At 32.8% G+C, this 26,310-nt stretch overlaps 1 pseudogene; it reads right to left on the bottom strand.

The window, feature by feature from the left end:
• Positions 1-1,904: 1,904 nt before the first annotated feature.
• On the bottom strand, positions 1,905-24,489 carry LOC132613517 (TMV resistance protein N-like; annotated as a pseudogene).
• Between the last annotated feature and the right edge of the window lie 1,821 nt (positions 24,490-26,310).

Below are 26,310 nucleotides of genomic sequence, written 5' to 3'. Positions count from 1 at the left end.
ATATTCTCTAATGCATTACCAGCACGGGCCAACACTGCCTAGTATATATATAAAGGATAAAAATAAATCCATCCTTTATATATTAAGGACCTTTTTCATCATTTTCTCGGTTTTTTGTGTTACTAGTATCTAAGGTTTTGCTTTGTCAAGGACCAAATATTCTTGCATTTATTGCTACTGCGCTGTTTATTCTAGTTCCTACCGCTTTTCTACTTATAATTTACGAAAAACGCTTTCAAGGGAGGGGTCAGGATTTCTAGTTCTGTTCTGGAATCAAAACAAAAAATATAACTAAATAGGCATGATTTTATTTTACTTAAAACAGATACTCCTAATATACTTGTCTAATAATTGTGTCATTCTATACCCTAGTGTAGGGTGTTTATGATTCGGTTTAGGGACGATTTTTCCTTAATTAAAATGAAATCAAATCAATTGGGTCGATTTATTGCATACTAAAATCAAAATAATTAAATTGATTTTTCATTGGTTCTCCTTTTATCAAATTTGTCGGTTCTTGATGATTTTTTAAATAAATATATCACGCACATTGCCAAGTGCATATTCCAACTATTCCTACCAACATTTGACTACTAAAATAGCTTTTGTATTAGAGACATTCAAATGGGACATCGCATTTTTCAAAGACTGTTTCTAAGCCAAAACAAAAAGGTGGGTCCCGTAAATGAGTCAATTTGGAATTGAAGAAGAAATTTAACAATAGAAAACAAAGGCATGCAGTCCGTTTACTAGCCAATTTTCCGAATTCCTAATATATCCTCACGTTCTCGTAATCCAATTCTCTCACACCCATTAATAAATCAATTAAGTGGACAACAATTTTTAAAACCCTGTCTCAAATTATTTGTTGTGGTTATTAAAAATAGTTGTCTCAAATTATTTGTCATTTTAAAAGTTCAAAACACAATCAATTATTTTTTCTCCATTTTATCCTTAGTAGAATTTCGTCACTAATGTAGATCACAAATAAATAGAATAAATATTTAATGGAGAGAGATTATAACATAGATAGAAATAAAGGTAAAACTAGTCAAATTCCCCTTCTTATTAATATTTCTTAAGGGACGTGTAAAATTAAAAAAGGATAGATAATTTGAGATGGAGGGAGTAAGAAAATATGTTTAAATTTGTTTGTCATGGTTTAACTAGCATGCAATTTAAGAAAATAAAGAGACTTTTAAATTTTGTAGTGTTAAACTAAAGCTATGTATATAATTTCTCAAAATGTCTTTTAATTTAATATGGTCTTAAACATGCATGTGGATTGTTGGAATTATAGAGTTATCAAATTAGGAAGGTTATCAAATTACGAAGAAACATTCTTTTTTGAACTGACCAAAAGATCATAAGGCAAATAAATCGAAATTGAAAGAGTATGTGCAATCTAAAATTTAGTAAATTATTTTTATTTACTTTTTAAATTATTTAATGCTATTATTGGGAAAAAAAGTGTTGTTAATTAAATTACTTTCGACCAAAGAAAAAATAAATTTGTCTTGATTTTTTTAAAGCAACAAATAATTTGAATGTTTTTGGGGATAAAACAGTAATTATAATGGGATGGAGAGAAGATCAATAATATTCCCACTTAAGTCTCATATAACTCGAATCACTGACGTCCTACCCGTTGAAGGTAAAGATACTTTACCAACTAAGTAACCATCTACTCTTCCTCTATAGCTTGCTTAGTATGAAAAATGTAGATAAATTTAATTCTCTTGTCAAATTGATGCATGGTATTAGTCAAATTGTACATTTTTCAGTCTTTACTAATGCCATAAAGAACGAAAAAGGGTCATATTTAATTGGTCAGATTAGATGGTTACATATTCTTTTACTCCCTCTGTTCACTTTTACCCATAGCATTGTTTACTCATTTCAAATAATTTTTCAAATTCATTAAATATATGCATCAATATAAGCATCATGGTAAATTATGTACTACTTTGAGTTTGTGTGACATAATAGAGATTTAGAACCAGAGCTGGCACATGACATGTGCACTCTGGCAAGTAGAATTATTTTTTTATAATATATAACAGACAATATACTCCTACAATGACCTCTAGTACGTCTTTAACTCCTATTCACAAGCTGCTTCCACCATGTAACATTTGATAGTGATATCAATGGAGATACGCTTCTTTAGTAGAACTTGGTAGTGGGGGAGAAAGTACTTCAGCTCGAGCATTGGAGCTACACAGGATTCCTAAAAATGGTTCCCCTTTGGTTCGTTTACTTTGTGATGTGAGGCGACTTACTAATTGCTCAAAGCTCTCTTTCATCCACCCGTTTTTGGCAAAATTTTCTTGCTTCTCGCACATTCATCTGCAATTGGTTTTCGGACCAGCTACTTGTCAGCAAACGGAAGATGTGATTATATTTTAAAATGAAATTTAAAAAGAATGGATTATACCATACCCAAGTTCTTTCATGAATCTCTTTCTCAGACCAAGAGTCTAGTTGTTCTGTTACAAACAGAGGAAACATGTGCCCTTCATAGGCAGTGTTACCAGTTCTGTTCTCAAAGTACCATCCTCCCAGTTTGCTACGCAAAAGTAATCCACACCAGAATAAAACTTGTTAGAGTCACTTATAGGTGATAAAAATATAGATGTTATGACTTTATCAAGATCATTGTTAAAGAAATCGCAGACAACAAAACAATCGCATATTCCTAATTCAAAACGATCAGAACATCGAATCATGAATTATGCATTTAGTCTTGAGGAAAGGGCTCAAAAATCAAGCCTCAATATTTTGCAAGAAATTGAGATGTCATGAGCCCTTATCTCTTCCACAGCTAGTATGTTGTCATTCATCTGATGTAATAGACAACTTAACACAGAGACTTTATTGCTTGTTTTTCACCTTTTTCCCCTTTTTTTTTTAGAAGGTAACATGTTTTTCACCTTTTTCCTTTAAAAGAAGTACTCCCACCATTCCATTTTATATGGTGTTCTTTCTTTTTAGTTTGTTTAAAAAAGAATGACACCTTTTTATTTTGAAAACTCTTTTTAACTTCAAACTTTTCATTTTACCCTTAATGACATGCTCTTAGAGTCATAGAAAATGTCAATGCCATGTTTAAACCAACAGTTCTAAAGGGTACCTTTGGTACGTGCAAAAAGTACAACAACATGCCTAGTGAAATCCAACAAGTGGGGTCTGGGTACGTGCAAAAGGTCTTTTTCTTAAATTCCACGCTAGTCAAACCTGTCATATAAAATGAAATGAGGACGTAGTATAAAAAAGAACTGAAAGATATCATGAGGGAGAACAAACCTTAACATCCCCTCGTACTCCAGCTTCCTCCACTATCTCACATTGTGCTGCATCTTTGCTTGTTTCATCTTTTTCCCGACCTCCCTGTTAGAACTAGAGAGATAATTGTATTTAAATAAGAGATTACCTCTAATATAACAATTAGAGAGAGCGTCAAAATAATATATTAAGAAGTTTTAAACCCATGGATTAGTCACTACCTCTGGGAACAGGTATAATTAATAAACTTCAAAGGCATCTTCATCTACCAATGATAACGCGGTGAAATCTTTATATTGTCAGGGTATACATCTGCAGAAAGACATGACCATGGGAACAGATATAGTTAATAAAGTGACTACAACCTTTAACACCAAAAATACATCTTTCCACATGAACCATATAAACAACAAAGTCAATCTGACACTTGGTACTAAAAAATCCTTTGTGAAAGTTTTATCATCTGAATGCGCAATATTCCAGCAAAATTAAAATCTTTTGACCTTCTGAATGTTGTGATAAATGACTGTAACCTTCTAGCTTTGCCAGCAATATGAAGAATTAAAGAATGCTAGATTCAGGGGAAAAAAGAAATAGAAAATCAAATAATTCGATGCAGTTATTTTCCAACATCAATGTTTCTGATAGCCATGTACATGTTCATCTCCTTTGATAGCTCTGATTCTAATTCTCAAATATGTCACACAACTACAATTCTGATTTCTGAGATAACAAAAATCATACTTCCAGTACTTTTTTCGGTGGTTCCTTTAACAACGGAGTTGCTCTGAACTACTTAAAACCACCGACTAGATTGACCAGTTTCAGTAATTAGTTCCTCCGGTAACTTTTTCTACCACATGTAGATTTGACAATGGATTGGTATCAATAAACTCTACACTTCTACAGTAGAACCTGGTAGTGGAAGAGAAAGTATTTGAGCTCGACGACCTAAAGGAGGAATAGTTGCTCGAACACTGGAGCTTCATTCGATTCCTGGAAATAGTTCCCCTTTGGTCTGTTTGCTTTGTGATGTCAGGCGACTTACTGATAATTCTGCAGCCCCATTTAGACAAAATTTTCTTGCTTCGCGCACATTCTTCTGTAATTGGTTCTCGGACAAGCTACTTGTCAGCAAACGAAAGTGTTCTTTTGCGAATCTCGTTCTCAGACCAATAGTCTAGTTGTTCTATTACAAACAGAGGAAACATGTGCCCTTCATAGGCAGTGTCACCCACTTTGTTCTCAAAGTACCATCTTCCCTATTTACACTGCAAAAGTGATCCAAAACCAAAAAGAGTGAAACTTGTTAGAACCATTTACAAGTAATCAAAATATAGATTCAAGAAGAATGGCCTATTGCATACCCGAGTTCTTTCGCAAATCTCTTTCTCGGGCCAAGAGTCTAGTTGTTCTGTTACTAACAAAGGAAACATGTGCCCTTCACAAGCAATGTCACCGGTTTTGTTCTCAACATACCATCTTCCTCTGCCAGTTTGCACTGCAAAAGTAATCCAGAACCAGAGTAAAACTTGTTAGAACCACTTATAAGTAATCCAAATATAGATGTTGCTTTATTAATCCAATGCAAGACAGTAGACCGTAAGATTTTAAAAAATCGTGTATTCCTAATCCAAAAGGAGAGATCACAACATCACATTTAATCATCAATTAGTGCAAAAAGTCTAGAGAGAAAAAAGCTGCTAATTAACTTTTTCGCTTAAGTATCAAGCACCAACTGTTTTTGCTAGAAATTTTATAGATGATAATCCCTTAACTCTACCACAGCTAGTATACTGTCATTTATCTGATGCAATAGATAAATAGATAACATAGACTTTGTTTCTTATTTTTCACCTTTTCCCTAAAAATTAAAGCATAAAAGGAACTGAAAGAAATGAGGGAGAACGAACCTCAACTTAACCTTGTACTCCAGCATCCTCCACTGTCTCACACTCTGCTGCATCTTTTCTCGACCTCCCTACCATAACAAGAGACATATTTATATTAAAACAGAGATTTCCCAAATATAACAATCAAAGAGAGCATCAAAATGAAATACATGATCAAGGGAACAGATAGATATTGTTAGTGATTCAGCTACAACCTTAACACAAAATACATCTTTCCACATGAATCAATATACAACAATATACAACAAAGTCAAAATCTGAAACTTGGTACTAAAAAAGCAGAATAATGGCTTGCAGAGTAAATGAATACAGACGGGGTTACCAACAAATGATGCAATTCGCAAATTGTGAGGCGACTTACTAACATTTCCAAGGCTTCTTCTTCTTCTTCTTTTTTTTTTTTTTTTGGATGATGTAAGTGCTTTATAATCACAAAGGCATCAAGGGGATGCACAGTTACAAAAGAGGAGGAAATATAAGCTCATACAAAGATAACAAAAAAACTATCATAAGTCTAGAGAGCTGACAAATCCAAGAATCTATCATAATACTAAGGAGCTAATAAAATATAAAAAAGAGTCTAGGTTATATGCAGGGGTAAGATTAATCCAGCTAAAAAGAGTAGTCAGGCATCTAGCCTTGAGATTGGAGCTAGCGGTTACAATACCATGAAAACATCTTTGGTTCCTTTCAACCATAAGCACCACAAAATGCAAGCAGGAACCATAGACCAGATTCATCCACCCATTTTGGCAAAGTTATCTTTCCATTCATCTGCAATTTATTTTTTGGACAAGCACTTGTCAGCAAATGGAAAATGTGATTATATTTCAAAACGAAATTTAAAAAAAATGAATTACTGCATACCCAAGTTCTTTAGCGAGTCCCTTTCTCAGGAAAATAGTCTAGTTGTTCCTTTTATAGGCAGCGTAACTGGTTTTGCTCAAATTACCATGTCCCCAGTTTGCTATGCAAAAGTGATAAAGATCTAGATGTTATTACTTTATCAATGTCAATAAAATAGCAGAGAGCAAGCTAATCGCATATTCCTAATACGAAACAATCACAACATCGAATTATGAATTAGCTCATTCAGACTTAAGCAAAGGGCATAAAAATTTAGCACTCAATATCTTGCAAGAAATCGAACTGTCATGAGCCATTATCTCTACCACAGCTAGTATGTTGTCATTCATCTCATGTAATAGACAAGTTAACACACAAGACGTTGTTGCTTATTTTTTCACCTTTTTCCTTTAAAAGAAGTACTCCCACTGTTCCATTTTATATGATGTTCTCTCTTTTTTAGTTTGTCCCAAAAAGAATGACAACTTTTTATTTTGAGAACGCTTTAACTTCAAACTTCCCATTTTGCCCTTAATGACATGCTCTTATAGCATAGAAAATGTCAATGCCATGTTTACCTACAGTTCTAAAGGGTACTTTTGGTACGTGCAAAAAGTCTTTTTTCTTAAACTCCACGTAAGTCAAACATGTATAAAATGAAGCGGAGGCGTAGTATAAAAAAGAACTGAAAGAGATCATGAGGGAGAACAAACCTTAACATCACTGTCTCACGCTGTGCTGCATCTTTGATTGTTTCATTCTTTTCCCAACCTCCCTACCATGGATCAGTCACTACCCTTGGGAAATAACAACCCTTTGCCTTTTCTCTGGGGACTTATTAGACAAACTTCAAAGGCATCTTCATCTACCAATGATAACATGGTGAAATCTTTATATTGGTAGGGTATACATCTGCAGAAAGACGTGATCAGGGGAACGGGTATAGTTAATAAAGTGACTATAACACCAAAAATAGATCTTTCCACATGAATCATATAAACAACAAAGTCAAAAACTGAAACGTGGTACAAAAAAATGCAAAATAATGGCTTGCAGAGTAAACTTGGTACTAAACAATCCTATGCAACTCTTTTATCATCTGAATGCGTAATATTCCAGCAAAATTAAAACCTATTTGACCTTCTGAATGCAATGATAAATGACTCTAACCTTCTAGCTTTGCCAGCAACATGAAGAATTAAAGAATGTTGCAGATCAGGGGAAAAAGAATTAGAAAATCAACAGAAAATCCAATAATTTGATGCAGTTAGTTTCCAACATCAATGTTTCTGATAGCTATGTACATGTTCATCTCCTTTGATAGCTCTGATTCTAATTCTCTGTTATGTTACACAACTCCAATTCTGAGATAACAAATATTATATTTCCAGTACTTTTATTTTGTTGTTCCCTTAACACTGGAGTTGCTCTGAACTACTTAATCCACCTGCTAGATTGACCAGTTTCAGTGATTAGTTCCTATCTACTAACTGTTTCTACCGCATCTAGATTTGACAGTGGATCAGTATCAATAAACTCTGCACTTCTTCAGTAGAACTTAGTAGTGGCAGAGAAAGTATTTGAGCTCTACATCCCGAAGGAAGAATAGCTGATCGAGCATTGGAGCTACATTGGATTCCTAGAAATTGTTCCCCTTTGGTCTGTTTGCTTTGTGATGTGAGGCGACTTACTAATAGTTCTGCGGCCCCCTTTGGGCAAATTTGTCTTGCTTCGCGCACATTCATCTGTAATTGGTTTTGGACAGCTACTAGTCAGCAAACGAAATTGTGAATATATATATATATATATATATATATATAAAATGACATTTAAAAAGAATGAATTATTCCATACTCAAGTTCTTTCGCAGATGTCTTTCACAGGCCAATAGTCTAGTTGTTCTGTTACAAACAGAGGAAACATGTGCCCTTCATAGGCAGTGTCACCGGCTTTGTTCTCAAAGTACCATCTTCCATATTTACAGTGCAAAAGTGATCCAAAACCAAAAGAGTGAAACTTGTTAAAACCAATCAAAATATAGATTCAAGATGAATGGCTTATTGCATACCTAAGTTCTTTCACGAATCTCTTTTTCGGGCCAAGAGTCTAGTCGTTCTGTTACTAACAAAAGAAACATGTGCCCTTCACAGGCAATGTCACCGATTTTGTTCTCAACATACCATCTTCCTCTCCCAGTTTGCACTGCAAAAGTAATCCAAAACCAGAGTAAAAAACTTGTTAGAATCACTTATAAGTAATTCAAATATAGATGTTATTACCTTATCAATTCAATGTCAACAAGACAGTAGACTAAGATATAAAAAATCGCGTATTCCTAATCAAAGAAGTAACAAGAACATCAAATTTAATCATTAATCAGTGCACAGTCTTGAGAGCAAAGAGCTGCTAAAGTAACCTTTCCGCTCAACTATCAAGCATTCAATGTTTTTGCAAGAAATTTGGCAGATGATAAGCCCTTAACACTACCGCAACAAGCATTTTGTCATTTATCTAATGTAATACACAACTAGATAGCACAAAGACTTTGTTTCTTATTTTTCACCCTTTTCCCTAAAAATTAAAGCATAAAAGGAACTAAAAGAGATCACGAGGGAGAATGAACCTCAACTTTACCTCGTACTCTAGCTTCCTCCACTGTCTCACGCTGTGCTGCGTCTTTAATCGTTTCATCTTATTCACAACCTCCCTGCCATAACAAGAAAGATATTTGTATTTAAAACAGAGATTCCTCTAATAAAACAATCACAGAGAGCATCAAAATGATATATTAGCTATGTTACTCAGACTCTTAAAAAATACTAACAGTTGCATGTTGGATCCTTCAAAGGTAGTGCATTTTTAGAGGATCCGACATAAGTGTGGAGGCATATTTGGAGAAACCGAGCAGCGTAGAATATTCATAAGTTTTAAGTCCATGTATCAGCGGCTACCTTTGGGAATAACAAACCTTTACCTTTACTTTATGGACTTATGAGAATAACTTAAAATGCATCTTCATATATACCCATGATAGCTCAGTGGAATCTTTATTATACATCTGCAGAAGGACATGATAAGGGGAACATGTATAGTTAATAAATGTACTAGAACCTTAATATCATATATACTTGAACTATATATGATAAGAAATTCAAATACTTGTATTGCAACCTAAACACCAAAAATACATCTTTCCACATGAATCATATTTACAACAAAGTCAAAATCTGAAACTTGTATTACAATCCTTACTGTATCTTTGCAGCTCGATGAGTCCCTTTCCCGTTGACAACATCCACGACTCCAACGTATCTCAAGACCTTCAAATACATCGATTTTGTCAGATAAAAATTGCAGAAACACAAGAGAAAACATATAACAAAAGCTTGGAACTACTCAATCTTGTGACAAAGAAAATATCCTATCATGCAAGAGCTGGTGCTGAACTAGATTGAATCAGACAACGATGATTCGTGTGACCTAATCCTATGTTACATACTTGAGAAATTAGTAACTTGAAAATCTGCAGACAAATTCCGGACAGACTTCTTTCCCATTCTCACTCAAAGAGAAAGGAAGACAAAATTTTGGTTGCAGAAGTGTTAAACTGAGTCGGCCAACATAAAGTTGTTGAAGTTATATAATGTGTAATTTGTAAAGACTTCTGTTTTTTCCAAAATGAAAATTATTTTGAAAGAGGAACGATGAACATCAATTTCTCTGATGGAGAGCATATGACAGTAGGTTCTTTTGCATAGATGGCGATCACAATAGTAAGCATCTGAGACATTCACCTCCTCAACATCTTTAGTCTCTTGCCTCTGCTTTGCCAACTGTTGATCAAATAGTGGCAACGTAACTACCGCATAAACTCCTCAGCATATGCACTGGCCTGAAAATTAATTATTGAGAAGAAAGCCCAATCCTTAATTCTCATTGAAAAGGTGAGTAAACTAATTAAAGAAACTAAATACTTATATAAATGAACATTAGAACCAACACAGTTGTTAAAAGAACAACCATAAATGAACAAGTCCAAAAAAAATTTGAGTATAGCATAGAACTTAGAAAGCTAACATTTGTTTCCAATGGAAGACTTATCATTGATAGCAGATTCTCATGCAGGTATAGCTGTCCTGTCTAATTGACATTACTTTTCAGTGAATCAAACCTAGACTTCTGAAATCTTCCTTTTTCTGTGACTGTTAGTGTTGCCTGCACTTCTGAAATCTTGGCATCCATAACATAAATAGTTGCTATTACATCATCGTATTATCTTTTCATTTTAGAGTTTATTAATTTCAAATTCAAATTCTTGAATTGCAAGTACCTTAAGGTAAAAGTTGAATTAACATCTCACGATTCAAGGATCTGATTTGAGTATCAAAAATTTAAACTTGTTCACATCCTTTGGTTAATGATGGCTCAACACAACCGGAGACAATCAATTTGGTGAGCTCCTGCCAATAAAGGAAAGAAGGGGGAAAAAAAAGGAAAACAGAAAAAGAATGAGAAGAAAAAATTTATTAGTTTTGGAAGAAGACTTTGTAGCTAATAGGAGAGAATTAGATAAAAAGACAAATCATGAGGTATATTACCTATATTTAGGCTAAATTCCTGGGCTTGTGGGCAAAAGCTGCAAAGTTTCTGAACAGACCGACACCTCTACTTGTTGCTGCAGATTCTCAAAGACAAGAGTTCCCACAAGTATCAGAATGTGACCTTTGCTTCACTATCGTCATATCTGCTCTTCCTTGTCACTATCGTCATATCTGCTCTTCCTTTGTCACTAGCTTCACTAGGTTCATCTTTATACAGCAAACGAAGTCCAAAGTCATCTGTTTCTCCAGAGAAAGATAGCCTAATACGTCGATAGTCATCTGGTGTTTTCCCATTTGCCTTAGATGTATCCCATAAGCTAGAAAGAGGTACCAAGAAAAATTTAATAGGGAAGTCAATATCACATTCTGAATGATCGGATAAGGCAAGTTTCTGGGTCATACTCGACATCCCATCATCACATAAGGGAATCAATTGAGTTGTGGTTTCATCTAAGATGCCAGTGCAACATACAACAAATCCCAAGAAGTTATTAGGTACATACCAATTCTCAGGCAAATTGGCAGATACACTTGTATCCATTCCTTGGTGGCGGAACCAACTTGGGATATCCTCCTCCCAACTGGTGAACACTCTTAGTGACAAGGAATCTGAAGCAGAGATGTGTTGCAATGATGAGATGTTCTGAAACAACGAATTACAGATCCAATCATTGCTCCAATCTGCATATATTGTATCTAATTGTTGTGGAAATCCTGGCAGTTATGTAAGCCTCGCGCAATTTGATACGCCAAAGATTCGAAGAGCACCAAGTTGGGCTATGCTTAGAGGCAAATGCTCAAAATTATTTCCATTGAGATACAACTTTTTCAAAGAGGATAAGCATCCAATGTCTTCTGGAAGTCCTCCATCTATTAAATTGCAGAAACTGAGATCCAAAACTTCCAATGAGCGTAATCCGCCATTCACCTGAGGGAACACAAAGTACACTCCATCTTGGAGGCCTACTTCTGATTCTTCTTTTTCAAAATTCAAGAATTTAAGCTTGTTCAAACGGGTAATGGAAGACGGAGGTCGTGAAATCAGAGTATAGCTGGCATCAAGCCTCTCCAAGTTTTCTAAATCCCCTATCACTTCTGGCAAGCTTTCAAATTTTGAGCAAAAAGACACATCTAGATCCACCAAGCTTTTCAACATGCCAATGCTGCTTGGAAGAGATACAAGGTTTTCCATATAACTCAAATCTAGATACGTAAGATGAGTAGTTCTTCTTCCCTTAAGGCTGTCACAATAGCTCAAATTTAAGTGAATGAGCTTATCGCAATACCTCAGGGAATCATCAACCTCTTCAAGACTCTTACAACATGTCAGAGTCAAATATTCCAAATTTGGCATCTCCCTGAAATCTGGTGTTCGCATCAGGCTTTCAGAATAGGAGAGAATCAGCTTCCGTAGACAAGGACAATGCTGCAATTAAGAAGAAGACGGAAAGAATGAATTATAGGAAAAAGAAGAAAGGACATGTAAAAGAGTGATACTATGGTTTAGAAAGGGCAGGTATTAGAGTGATACCGTTCCTATTTCCTTTTTATTCTTTTCAAATTCTGTATATTTGAGATTTGAGGGCATCAAAGAACCTTTATGTTACTATTAAAATATAATTTACTCCCTCAAATAAAAAATGAGTCAACACAGTATTTTATGTGAAATTAGTTTATATTTTTAATATTTCTTCTTGCTTTTTACTATACAATGTACATTTTAACCCAAATTTTACATTTTTAAATTTATTCTTTGGCTGTAATGGTTATTTGTTTTTATTTACTTCTCCGTCTCAAATTAAGTGTGCACGGAGTTTAAGAAATAAAGAGAAACTTTTAAATTTTGTGATCTTAAATTAAAAATGTGTGTAATCCTTTAAATTTTGTGGTCTTAAACTTGCCAGGTAGGTTATTTGAATTGTCAAACTTAGTAAATATAGAAAGAGTCACGCTTTTTGGGACAAACCAAAAAGGAAAGTAAGACAAATTATATTGGGACGGAGGGAGTATTATATTACCAAAAAAAGAAGATAGTTGTTATATGGGAAAAAAGTAATTTTACAAAGAGTCTGTTGTTATAGAGTTGGTTGTTGTTGTTGTTATAGGTAAAATGTTATTAAATAAAAGTAAAATATAACCAAAAAAATTAGTTTCGAAAAAACTTAACTGTTATAAAAAGGTGCTATTATATGTGAATGATGTTATAGAGAGGTCTGATTGTATTGAAAAACAATTTACTCCCTCAAACGAAAAATAGGTAAAGTCATTTGGATTACGAGAGTCACCACAATATTTTGTGTGAAATTAGAAATTAGCTTATATTTTTATTATTTCTTTTTTTAGATGTAATGACTATTTATTCTAATTGTGTATTTTCTTTTTTCAGGCTAAATATGTAATAGAAAAAATGACTGGAGTTTCAATTATGTTTATCCAAATAAAAAAGGAAAAGCTACACAAATACCCATCAAACATAGTATTTACGCTGATGTGCCCCTTACATTTAAATAGCAAAAATACCTATTCGGTACTAAAATTTTACCCGATGCGCCCCTGTTCCTTTTGCTAAAGCTTGAGCCTTTAAGTCATGTGCACACCGCTATTCATTGTAGAACGTCAATTTCTTTTTCATTTTGAATCATCAGTCTGCCCTTTGTTTTCTTTCAAAATGTGAGTTTGTGTGTTTGCATCATTGCATGTAGATACTTTTCCATTTATTGTTTGTCTTTTTTTATTTTAATTATTTCCCTTTTATGTTTTTGTCTTTTTTTTTCTTTTGAAGGACTAAAAGATAAATATAAAGATAAAAATATTAGCTAATTAATTTTAGATTAATAAAAATATAAAATAAATAATTAGACTACAACAAGAAGTAATAAAAAATAGTTAAACTAAAGTTACTAGTTTATTTATTAAAATCTAAGTTAATAGGAACATATTTTTACAATTATTTTTTATTTGCAACGTAAACAAATTTACATAAAAAATATGACTCTATTGTTTGCATTATTTTCGCAATTAAAATTTACTAAAAATAATATAAACATTAAATTTTCAAAATGAACTTGTCCTCTATCATACCATGTCAGTATAACATATACCAGGTTAGTATCAGAGAGGACTGAGCTCGTTTTCAAAGGAATACCGGTCCATTATATGACATACCATGTGGGTGTCATAGAGGACTAACGAGTATTTTCCTCTGAAGAAATTAAGCAGTCATCTATGATACCCTGTCAGCAAATGAAATATACCATGTATCGCAGAGGACTGAGAATTGTTTTCTTTTGAATTCTCAATCCTTTGTGATACCATGTAAGTATATGATATATACCATGTATGTATCGTAGATGATAGAATTGTACTTTTCTTGAAAGAATGGACCATTCCTCTAGATACCCTGTCAGTATATAGTATATACTCCCTTCATTTCAATTTATGTGAACTCATTTGACTGAGCACGACATTTAAGAAAGAGTGAAGACTTTTGAAACTTGTGGTTCAAAATAAGTCTTGAATATTTATGTGGCTGTAAATCACTTCATAAAGGGAATTTATTTCCGAATTAGGAAGTAGGTCATTCATTTTGGCACGGACTAAAACGGAAATAGGTTCACATAAATTGAAATAGTGGGAGTAATATATACCAAATCAGTATATTTTTATACCATGATGGTATCATGAAGGACTGTTGAAGAGTGTTTGAAGGACTGCAGCAGTCTTGCATGATACAATGTCAGTATATTTTTATAGCATGATGGCATCATGAAGGACTATTGAAGAGTGTTTGAAGGACTGCAGTAGTCCTGCATGATAACATCTCAGTATATTTTTATACCATGATGGTATCATAGAGAATAGTTGAAGAATGTTTCATTGAAGGACTACAGCAGTCCTGCATGATAACATCTCAGGATATTTTTATACCATGACGGTGTCATGGAGAATTGGAGACTGTTTCATTCAAGGACTACAGTAGTCCTTCATGATACCATCATGGTATATATCATGCGCGTCATTCATTCATGATACCTTGTTAGTATGTGATATATACCATGTGGATATCATAGATGATTGAATTGTGTTTTTATTGAAAGAATGAACCAATCCTCTATGATACTCTCTCAGTATATGATACACCATGTGGGTATTATAAAGGACTGATTAATATTTTTTTGAAGGAATGAATCATTCTCCTATGATACCATGTCAGTATATGATATATACCATGTAGGTATTATAGATGATTAAATTGTGTTTTTATTGAAGGGATGAATCAGTCCTCTATGATACTTTGTCCTTATATGATATATATCTGGTTGGTATCATAGAAGACTGAGTGTTTTTCTTAAATGAATGAACCACAAGGCATGTATGATACCCTCTCAATATTATATACTATGTGGGTATCATAATATACTGTAACAGTATAATTCAACTGCTACTGGTTTGATATATTATGTGCTAGAATAAATTATTTTTTGAGAATAAAAAAATAGAAAAGATAATATATCAATTATCCTTTTTATTGAAAAGGATAAAGGAGCCAAAAGGTTTGTAGAATTAGATTATGAAAAAAATAAAAAATAAAAAAAGAAATTCGAAAAGAAGAAAAAAAAAGAAAATACCTGAAATTAAAAAAGAAATACAAATAAAAATAGCAAAAAGGTGAATGAAATTAGATTATGAAGATAAAAAAGAAAATAAAAAGAAATAGATAAAATTAAAAAAGGAACAAGAAATAAAAAAATATAAAAAAAAAACGGAATTAGTTTATGGTGAAAAAGAAAATAAACATAGTAGAAAAATCTAGAAGAACAAAAAAGGAGAAAAAAGAAAAAAACGAGAAAAAATAAAAGAAAGAAAACAGGATAAGAAGTAGAGAAATAAAAAGAAAAAAGAGATAATTATCTACAAAAGCTATAATATGTATAATGGGTAAATAATTTTGGGGGTATGAAAGTAAGGGGGACATGAAAGACTAATTATTTTGTGTTTAGTGGGTATGGATGTTCTTTCCCTAATAAAAAAATGATTTAGTCAAGGTAGTAGAGTTTTAATTGTGTGTTTCTTTTTATTTCCTCTTTCAATGTCATCAGGGGCGGAGCTAGGTTAGACCAATGGGGTTCATCCTTTCGGCAAAAAAATTGCACTATATATACAACATTAAAATTATTTTTTATATATATAGTAACTGTTGAACTCCCTTAGTTTTTTTTTGTGTTTACTTTTTTATATTTTTAAATCCCCTACTTAAATATCATGGCTCCGCCACTGAATGTCATGAATATTTATTTTAACATTATATTTTTTTATTTTTCAGGCAAAGCTTGTAGATAAAATTAGTTGAAACTTCATTACTTTTAGTAAAATAATTTTTTTAGATGTAATGGAGCTCCAGCAGGTTTATTGCAAAATTTGGTCCTAAACTTAAAACACTTAAAAAGATATTTTATTTCAAAAAAATACCACGTGGCAGCGTGGATCTCAACCTGAGACTCGCCAAGAGGATAAATGATAGCAAGTAGATTAATGAAGACAATACAAGTTTAGGTCTGCATCAAATAAACATACCAAATTTAAAAGAGTTTTAGTATTCTGCCTAAAACAAAAAACAATGTTAAATTTATTTAGAAATAACAAAAGAAAATTGTAGCCAAATAGAAAAATATTTGTCTCATTAGAGAAGTGTAATATAGCATGGAAAAAATAAAGTGATAAAATTCGAAAAATAATGTAGGAAAGCTTATATATCATTCTAGAAAATAGTTGTATAGAATGAACTCCTTATGTTAACAAGTATTCCTTATGTCCCGCTACATACAGGCTTTTGGATGAGATTCAAATCTTGCTAGAGAAATATGGAATGAGTTAGCTTCTTAGTTAAAATTATAATAGGAAAATTTGGGAGATAAAATGACAGAAAGATCTTATAGTAGTAGTAAATATGAGAACAACCCAAAATATAATATAACGTACATTAATTTGAGTTTAAGAAACATATAACTTTTTTTTTAAATTCTAGAAAATGGTTGCAGAAAATGAATTCAATTTGTTTTAATTAAGTATATTGATTCCACTATTCTCTTACTCTTTCTCTATTCTCTAATATAAGAAGCTACAGTTAACAGCTTGAGGACTCTATTTCATCAACATGCTTGCTTGGCAATTTGGAGGGTAGTTATGGTATTTTTGAAAAATTTGTGCTTTTTAGTTGTGCTTTTTAGTGTTGCACATAGTTGAATAGAAATTTGTACTACTCTCACAATTGACTCTAAACCCATATGCGTTTCTATTTTATTTCAAATGCGTCCCTAGCAGTAAAATTGTGTGTCCCTTTTTTATAGCTACATTTTGCCCTTGATTGTTGAATTTCTTTCAGTATTTGTCTGTTAATATTTTAGTAAATAAGGACAAGTTTGAGTGCTTTTCAAGTTCCTAGAAAAGGTCATCTGCTCAAGCTCACGTGCTAGGAAATCAATCAATGGCGATATGGGGAGATATGGGACCCATAGTATTATACTTATTCCATTTTTTTTCTGTGTTCTTCCAAGTTTAATACTCTCCCTATTTGCTTTAAACATTTCAAACCCATAATGCATTTACTTTATATTTTGAAAACTACAAAAATATAAATGTTGTTTTCGACATTTTTTCTGGAATCAAAATTTAACAAGATGATATCAAATTTGGAATTAAGGGTGCAACGTCAAAATCATAACTCAAGTTGACATTATTATAGAACAACAATGAAAAAAAAAGGAGAATAAGAGGTAGAGCATCATAATATCATGTTGAGTTATAGCAATAAATTAACTATTTTTCTATAGTTGTAGTTATTGGCATCTCGTAACTACTCAATTGTCTCAAGTGAATAACCAAGAATCGAAATAACTAATTGGTTCACTTGAAAAGCAAATTTGCTTTATTGTCTCTTCATCATCAAATTACTATAAGATCAAACTTATCAAGTCATATACGGTTGATACCACAACTAATGTAAGAACATAAAATGCAAAAAACACCACAACTAATGTAAGAACATAAAATGCAAAAAACAATAATATTTTGTTGGGCTTGTGCTACGCACGGGCTTTTCATATCTAGTCTACAACATAAGATGTGGTTCATACTAGAAATTTTTTACATAGATAGCCCCTTAAACTTGGTACATTTTGTAAGTTAGACACTTAAATTTAGATAATAATCGGATAGACACTTGAACTTGACAAATGTGTATCTTGTAGATTACCTCACCCTAGCATGGGAAGTCACGTATGTTTCACACTTACTTTTGTTTCTCTTTCTTTCTTTTTAGAATTTTTTTATGGACCCATTACCTTAACCATTTTAATAATACAGAAAAAGCAACTAGCAGTTTTCTGGAAAATATTCAATAATAAATGATTAATTTGTTAAAGTAAACAAAAGCTTATATTTGGAGATGAATTTTTGGATTGAAAAAGAAACTGGAACCAAAAAGATGAAAGCTATAGCAGATTGTGGCCACCTTCAAATTGTCGGAAACTATGGCAAATTGCGTGTTCTTCGGCCATCTCGGAAACCATGACAGATTGCCTGAGGAATTAATTGTTTCTTCAGAGCTGAAGATTTAAGGTGGACATCATGATTAAGTTGATTTTACCTCCACTGATTTCTAATAGAACCTAGAATAAACGTGAATATGAATAATTACATGCGGATGAAGAAAGAAAAAGACAAGGGACTGTGGGTTTGGGAGATTGGTGGGAACGTTTTTCCTTTTTATTCTTTTTCTTTTTTATTTTATATTGTCTATTTTTCTTTTTTTAGATATAAGTTATTTTTTCTTTAAATTACAAGTGTCAATACCTGATTGGTTCAATTGATATTTGAGATGCAGTTGCTTTCACGCGTCTGGTCTCATAGACATGGGTATTTAAAAGATACACTTCTATCAAGTTTAAGTATCTATCTGGTCACTATGTAAGTTTAAGTATTTATCTTACAAAAGATGTCAAGTTTAAGGAGCTATCTAGGTATTTAGCCTAATCCGTATTTAAAATTGAGCTTTTGAGTTAAGATGTTGATAGGAAGATTTGGAAAAAGACTTAAAGATCTTATAATAATCTGAGAACAATTTAAAATAATATATAACACATTAATTTGAGCTTTGGAATTAATACATTTTCCGTTCCAATTTATGTGACGGTATTTGACCCATCAAAAACTTTAAGAAATTTTTTTTAAACTTGTGATCTAAAACAAATCATAAAATTTGAGTGGCTATAAATCATCTCATTAAGGATTTGTTAAATATAAAAAGTTTTCAATCTTTTGGGACAACTAAAAAAGAAAGTATGTCACATTAAATAAAACAAACGGAATAACATTTTTTCATTTAAGCATGCATCATAATTCTAGAACAAGCTAAAAACAAAAGAATCTCAAATAAAACGGGACAAAAATAATAATCTTTGCTCAATATCACTAAATCAAAGGACAACAACAGTTAGAGAGCAAAAGAAATTGCAAAATACACAAATAGGCATTTAAAGTTGGTACTAACTACTGCCAGATGGATATTTTAACTCTCCAAATGACCATACAGACATTTCTCACGGTCATGAGTGTGAATCGTGCACACTCACGCGTGAATTTCAATCGCTATGCCATTCTAAATGAATCAAAGGTTCAAAAATACACCTCAACTCCTCAAGTATCACTTTTTTTTTTCAGTTTTCTATTTGAACTATCAAGTGTGAGAGTTTCCTACCTAAACTATTACCGACTAGTTAGCAAAATATACCTCCATTATTCACTTTTTCTACCTGAAAGCTGAGGTAGGAAAAGTAAACAACTGATAGTTGATGTGTGTCTTTCTAACTAGTTGATGATAGTTTAGGTAGGAAACTCTCACACATGATAATCCAAGTAGGAAGCTAAAAAAAAAAGTGATACTTGAGGTGTATTTTTGACTCTTAACTCTAAAGGCTACTTGTTAACGAAGGAAAGAACTGCAATTTCTTTAATTAAAAAAAAAAACTACCACTCTTATTTCTTCGTCTCGCAAATCAGAAACCACCCCTCTCTCACCAATCTCTCCCTATTTGAAGTTGATTAATACATCACCCAGCGTGAAGCAATTGTATGTCACGCGTGTTGCCAGGTCAGATTGGGGTATTCAAAAGACACTTATATTAATAAAAGGTGTATATATGGTCTAGTTAAGATGTCTATCGGACAGTTGTTAACTTTGAGTATCTATATATGTATTTGATCAAAAGAAAAATTAAATTAAATTCAGTTATTGTACCTTTCTTCCAGCCCATAAATGACGCAGCGAGCTTTGCGAGAGATTAAGATGAACAAGTCTTTTGGGTTCAAAATTTTCTGGCAATGATTTCCAAGGATACTCATGACAGTCAAACCAACGCAATCTGTTGGGCAGGTACTCAATGGAGTCACTGTGTGATTTAACACCATGGATGTGTAATATTCTAAGCCTTCTCATATTTTCCATGGCTTTTTTCTTAAAGCATAGGTCGCGAATATCTTCTACCCAGATTGCTTCCATTGCTTTTGTCCCCTGATAAAAGGATCATTAGTCCACAAAATATTTTAAAAATCTATATAGAATCCGCATGCCAATATGACTACTTTCTCACTCCTCGCAATGCCAAATTTCATCATGTTTTGTATTATTTAGGCTAAATACCCAGATGGACCCTTAAACTTGACATGTTTTGTAAGATAGTCATATAAACTTACAAGGTGACCAGATAGACACTTAAACTTACTCAAAGTGTATTTTTCAAGTTTTCCAGTTATTTTGAAAACAAAAACTATATTTTTCAAACACTCACAATTTTCATGGCCAAACAAGCCCTAAATATATCACAAAATATTTTTTTTTAAATGCAAAAATAAGGCAAACGCATATACATGAGACTATAAATGTGCACTTAAACCAATAAATACTCGCTAATCGCATTTTTGCAGCTTTCAATTAACTCAGTTTTTTTTTTACACTTGAATAATTAAAAAACAATAACTTTAACCAATAAAAATTCTTAAAAAAAGAAATTTCAAATTAAGAAATTTCTTTTTTTAAGGATTTTCTTCTCGGCTTTACAGTTTTCTTAATTTGAAATTTCTTTTTTTAAGGATTTTTATTGGTTAAAGTTATTGTTTTTTAATTATTCAAGTGTAAAAAAAAACTGAGTTAATTGAAAGCTGCAAAATTGCGATTAGCGAGTATTTATTGGTTTAAGTGCACATTTATAGTCTCATGTATATGCGTTTGCCTTATTTTTGCATTTAAAAAAAAAATTGTGATATATTTAGGGCTTGTTTGGCCATGAAAATTGTGAGTGTTTGAAAAATATAGTTTTTGTTTTCAAAATAACTGGAAAACTTGAAAAATACACTTTGAGTAAGTTTAAGTGTCAATCTGGTCACCTTGTAAGTTTATATGCCTATCTTACAAAGCATGCCAAATTTAAGGGTTCATCTAGGTATTAAGCCTATTATTTATTATTGCACTTCAAGTAATTGAAAAGCACCGTTAAATTATTTAGAGAAAAGTATTTGTTAGGTCCTCATTAAGAAATATGTTGCTTAAAAGTAATACTTTGTGCAATTAATTCTATAAGACTATTTTCTAATAATACATTTTTTAAGAAGTTCTTTTGAGTCAAATTGAAAATATTCACGCTGTGATAGAACAAACGTGTAATTGAAACAATACCAATAATTGAAATCTTTCTAGTAAAAAATAATCAAGTGAATTCTGTATGGAGGATTGGTAAGGTAAGTTTTGACCTTCCTTGCTTGTGTTTTTCGATTTGAGGAATTTTATTAATAAAAAGTTATTCACTGTAAATATCTCGGTGATATTAGCTGTAAAAAAATACCGATTGAGATATTATGTATAAGATGTCGTACAAACTTCCAAGTTAATCCAAAGAATGAAATAAACAGATTGAGCGGCTGCTAGATCAATTCATGGCTGAATAACATAAGATAAATGAATTACGCAGCGCTAATTAAAGTGGCTACTTGATGAATTAGGCAGCGTTAGGTAATTAATGTTACTTTTGCTTCTCCTATGAAAGTAACAACTAAAGTGGTGTATCGACAAGAATATGAAGCAAGAGAAACTAAAAACTCTGTCGTCGGAATATGAGGAATAGAAATTGAAAATTATTGCATTGTTTAGCCTACTAACCGTATTGTCGACCATCACTTCTTCAAAATCTTCAGCAAGTCACAGTCTGCTACGTTCGCCCGGATCCTTTTGCAGTTCCACTATGTATTTACCCATATCTTGTATTACGTCGTGCATTTGAATCCTATAAGAGTCATCGATGAACACGAGAGATTTGTCAATTAGGACCCTCAATCCGATATCTGCTCCAGGATGACAGCTCTCAAGAATTTGCATGATGTAACTTTTTCCTTGCCCTCGTAAGAAGCATGCTATATCTAGAAATATATCTTGTTGTGTGGTCCCAAGTCCATCATAGCTAATTTTGAGCTTTTCATGGATTTCTTTTTCAGAGTTAATTCTCATGTCCTCTATAGCACTTCTCCACTCATTTATGTCCCTATTACGTAAGAAAGAACCCCACACTTTCAGGGCTAAAGGAAGGCCTTTAGCATGACTTACCACCCTGCAACGTCAGCTCGACAAAACACTCATCCAGAACTTCTCCCTCGAAAGCATATTGATTGAACAATTGAATAGCTTGACGTTCAACTAATGTAGTCACTTCATATAATATATCCTTATTCCCCATCAAATGCTTGTCTCTAGTGGTTGCAATAATCCTACTACCCTTGCCAAACCAATCAAGATCCCCTGCTAGGTAATCCAATTGGTCTCTGTCATCTATGTCATCAAGAACAACTAAAACCTTCTTCAACCGAAGCCTACGAGCCATCAGGTGCTTCCCTTCCTCCTTATTATCCACACAATTTTCTTTTTCCCCTGCCAGTTTAGAGAGAAGGATATTTTGCAGAGAGTGTATATTTTTGTTTTCTTTAATGTCCTCAAGGAAACAAACATCTTTAAATTTGGACGAGAGTGTATTATAAAAAATAGTCTTTGCTATTGTCGTTTTCCCGACTCCCCCCATACCCCAGATCCACAGAATCCGAACATCATCAATTTCCATCTCTAGTAGGGATTCGACTTTCTTTAATTGACCATCTACTCCCACAACTTTGTGCAAATAAGATACTGAAGTCTTGCATATGGACGAAATTTTAGCAATAATATCCTTAATACAGTCTAATTCAACCCTACAAATATATACAGACAAAAACATCAAGAATAAGAAGTATCACATTGTAGAGTCCATAATTATGATAAAAAGGACTTTGCACGTAAACCAAACTCTAGAAGAACCAATCAAAATATTATTTACCTAACAATGTCATTGAGTAATAAATTTGATAGGAGCCATGCCTTCTTACAGATAGAAACATATATAATCAACCATCATTCTATTTTCAGAAAATACGAATAAGTTATTTAAGATTCTGTCTGACTCATTTTTGATAGTAGAATATAATTATGTGTAGCTAGTCTTCATAAATTATTCCCTCCGTTTCAGTTTATGTGTGTTTGACTCACCCGCCATGGAATACTACAGATCCTACTAGATTTGCGGCATCAGTTAGGGCAGTCCTCCATCCTCGCACCTTCTGCATCCCCTCAGCATCATCCTTATACTTTTTTTCATGTTCGGCAAATGCTACTGCAAAGCTCTCACTTTGGTTTCGAACTTCTGTTGCATCCACATCATAGAAGATTGGTATGACTCTTTGTCCATTTTTGTCCTTGCATTCCATGATCTTCACTAGTTCATTCAAGCACCATCTTGATGTAGCATAATTCTTCGAGAAAACGACGAGGGAAACTTGAGACTCTTCAATAGCTTTCAAGAGCTCTTGTGGGATCGAATCGCCATACTCTAGCCTTTTATCATCTTGAAAGGTGATTATTCCCCTGTTTTTCAAACCCTCGTACAAGTGACCCGTAATTGTTTTACGAGTATCTTCACCTCTAAAACTTAGAAAGACATCATACTTCCATCGAGGAGAGTATTTTGAACTACTATCCAAAGAAGAAGATGACGCCATGGATTCAATTGTACGTCTGAAAAAGAAAACACCAACTGTGTGAATAGATTGTAGCTGTGGTAATAAGATGAAGAAATAGAAACAAAATGAAAGATGAATGCACCAACAAAATAGAGCAGCTTCTTAATGCTCTACTCGACTTATTAATAGAATTATTATTGTGATTAGGATTTTCTTTGAACTTTAATAGAAGGAAGTAGGAAATTACTTCAAAGATCACCCACCCTTCTGCACCAAAATTTCATTATAATATGTACACAATGGACAGCTAAAAGTACAAGCGCATGAAGCCACAAATTAGAAAAAAAAAAAAAAAGAGGAACATTAACGTGCCTATCTTGTGAATCACTATTAGAAATAGAAAAAGTGAATCACTATCAATAAATATAATCTAAATAAAACAGATAAAAACTGAAACTTTTTCTTTGTACAGAAGCAAAGAATGTTACTTTTCCAAAAGCAAAATAGTTAATGCTTAATAAAGCAGCATCAGGGTTTCTTTATGTAAATTACCTTGTAATAATTCTCTACATTCGGTCTTGAACAGATGCAAAGGGAAAACAAAAAAAGTGGGTCCATAAATGAGTCAATTTGGAATTGATGAAGAAATTCAACAATAGAAAACAAAGGGGAAAATGAGGAAACTTCAACTGAAATACAAATCTATTACTTGATCTTCACATTTATATCATACAATTTGAAAGAAATATGACAAAAGGAAGAGAAAATGGAAGAGACATAACCTTTAGAAGAGTGAAAAAGAGAGAGAATTGCAACGCTAAAACCCTGGCCCCTCAGATAAGAACATTAATACAAGTATGTTGGAAATTACTTCGAAGACCACCTACCCTCCCTGCACCAAAAGTCCACTGTAATATGTACACAATATAAAGCTAAAAGTACAAGCCCATGAACCTGTAAATTAGAGAGAGAAAAAAGAGGAACTTTCTGAGAAAGAAAAATGAATCACTTGCCCTCTCCTTAATCATTACTGACTAATTTATTCATGAAATTGTAAAATATGTTAATGACTTTTTTGATCACCAAAAGCAGACGACTTTGACTTCAAAAACACTATGGGTCCTACTTTTCTTTGTACATATGGAAGTGAAAACAAAAGTCTTATTCTTTCTTTCTGGGAAAAGAAGAATCAACAAAAATGAATTAAAAAAAAAAAGAGAATAGAGGAGGAAGAAAATATTAACAAAAATTGGGATACCTTGTAATTCTGTTCCAATAAAAAATTCCAGTTGGATCTCTTTCCCTTTCTCGAACTTAACATCTTCTTCTCCTTTATTTCTAATTTTTGGGGGGAAGGGAGCGGTAATTTTAAAAGGATAAAATGAATTATGTTAATGATTTTGCAAAGAAAAAGAAAAATATGAATAGATTAAGGAGTAAATAGTAGTAGTAATTTTAAATGGATAGAATGTAAAACAAAAAAATGAAAAAGGTCCGAAACTAGGCATAATACATAGATAGATACTTCAACTGGCAGCTAAATACTCCGATTTTAAGAATGTACATCTAGACAACTCAATTTATGTTCACTTATCAGTTGAATACTCCAACTTATAAAATGAACATCTCGAAACCTTCAAAATTTATTCACGAAAGTTGAAAAGGTCTTTGCACCAGTAAAATATTTCTCAGTCTTCAACACACTGAATTACTAATAAAAAAAAGTATAAACAAAACAGATTAAATGAAACTTTTGCTCAGCAATTTGTGGTTGAAATTGAAAAATACAACTGCATGTTAATGGTTAGAGGTGGCAATTTGAGCTCATATTTAAAAAATTAGCTCATTTTACCCACATGTTAGTGAGTTGGGTTACTCATATTCCAGTGTGGTAAATATGGGCTACAAGTCTCTCTTTAACTCATAAAAATATGGGCAAATATGAGTAAAATATGGGTATACATATGAGAACACACTAGACTCAATAACAACTCATTTTGAAAATGAGAAATTTCTTTCTTACTTCCTACCCCAACCCTTATCCCACCACCCACTCCGCCATTCCCCCCCCCCCCCCCCCACATTTTTTTTATTTCATATATTTTATTTTTCTTTTATAAAAAGCTTATAAAAAAGGAGAAATTTTTTTCTTACCTCCCACTCCGATCTCTACCTCCACCCCCACTATACCCCCCCCCCCCCCACAAAATTCAATTTCATATATTTTACTTTTATAAAATTTTATAAAAAATGGAAAAAAAAATCTTACCCCCACCCCACGCCTCCACACCACCCACCCCACAAATTTCAATTTTAAATATTTTACTTTTATAAAAAAAATTATAAAAAATGGAAAAAAATTCTTACCCCCGCCCCCACCTCTCTCAGACCCCCCCCCCCCCCCCCCCCGCAAAAAAAACAATTTCAAATATTTTACTTTTATAAAAAATTTATAAAAAATGGAAGAAAAAAATTCTTATCCCCGCCCCACCCCCTCCACGACCGCCTCCCCCCCCCCCAACCAAATTTCAATTTTCATATATATTACTTCTATAAAAAATGTATAAATAATGGAA

Source organism: Lycium barbarum, chromosome 10, assembly GCF_019175385.1.
Source record: "Lycium barbarum isolate Lr01 chromosome 10, ASM1917538v2, whole genome shotgun sequence".
In the NCBI taxonomy this organism is placed as follows: Eukaryota; Viridiplantae; Streptophyta; class Magnoliopsida; order Solanales; family Solanaceae; genus Lycium; species Lycium barbarum.
This window is presented reverse-complemented; position numbering and strand designations above follow the sequence as displayed.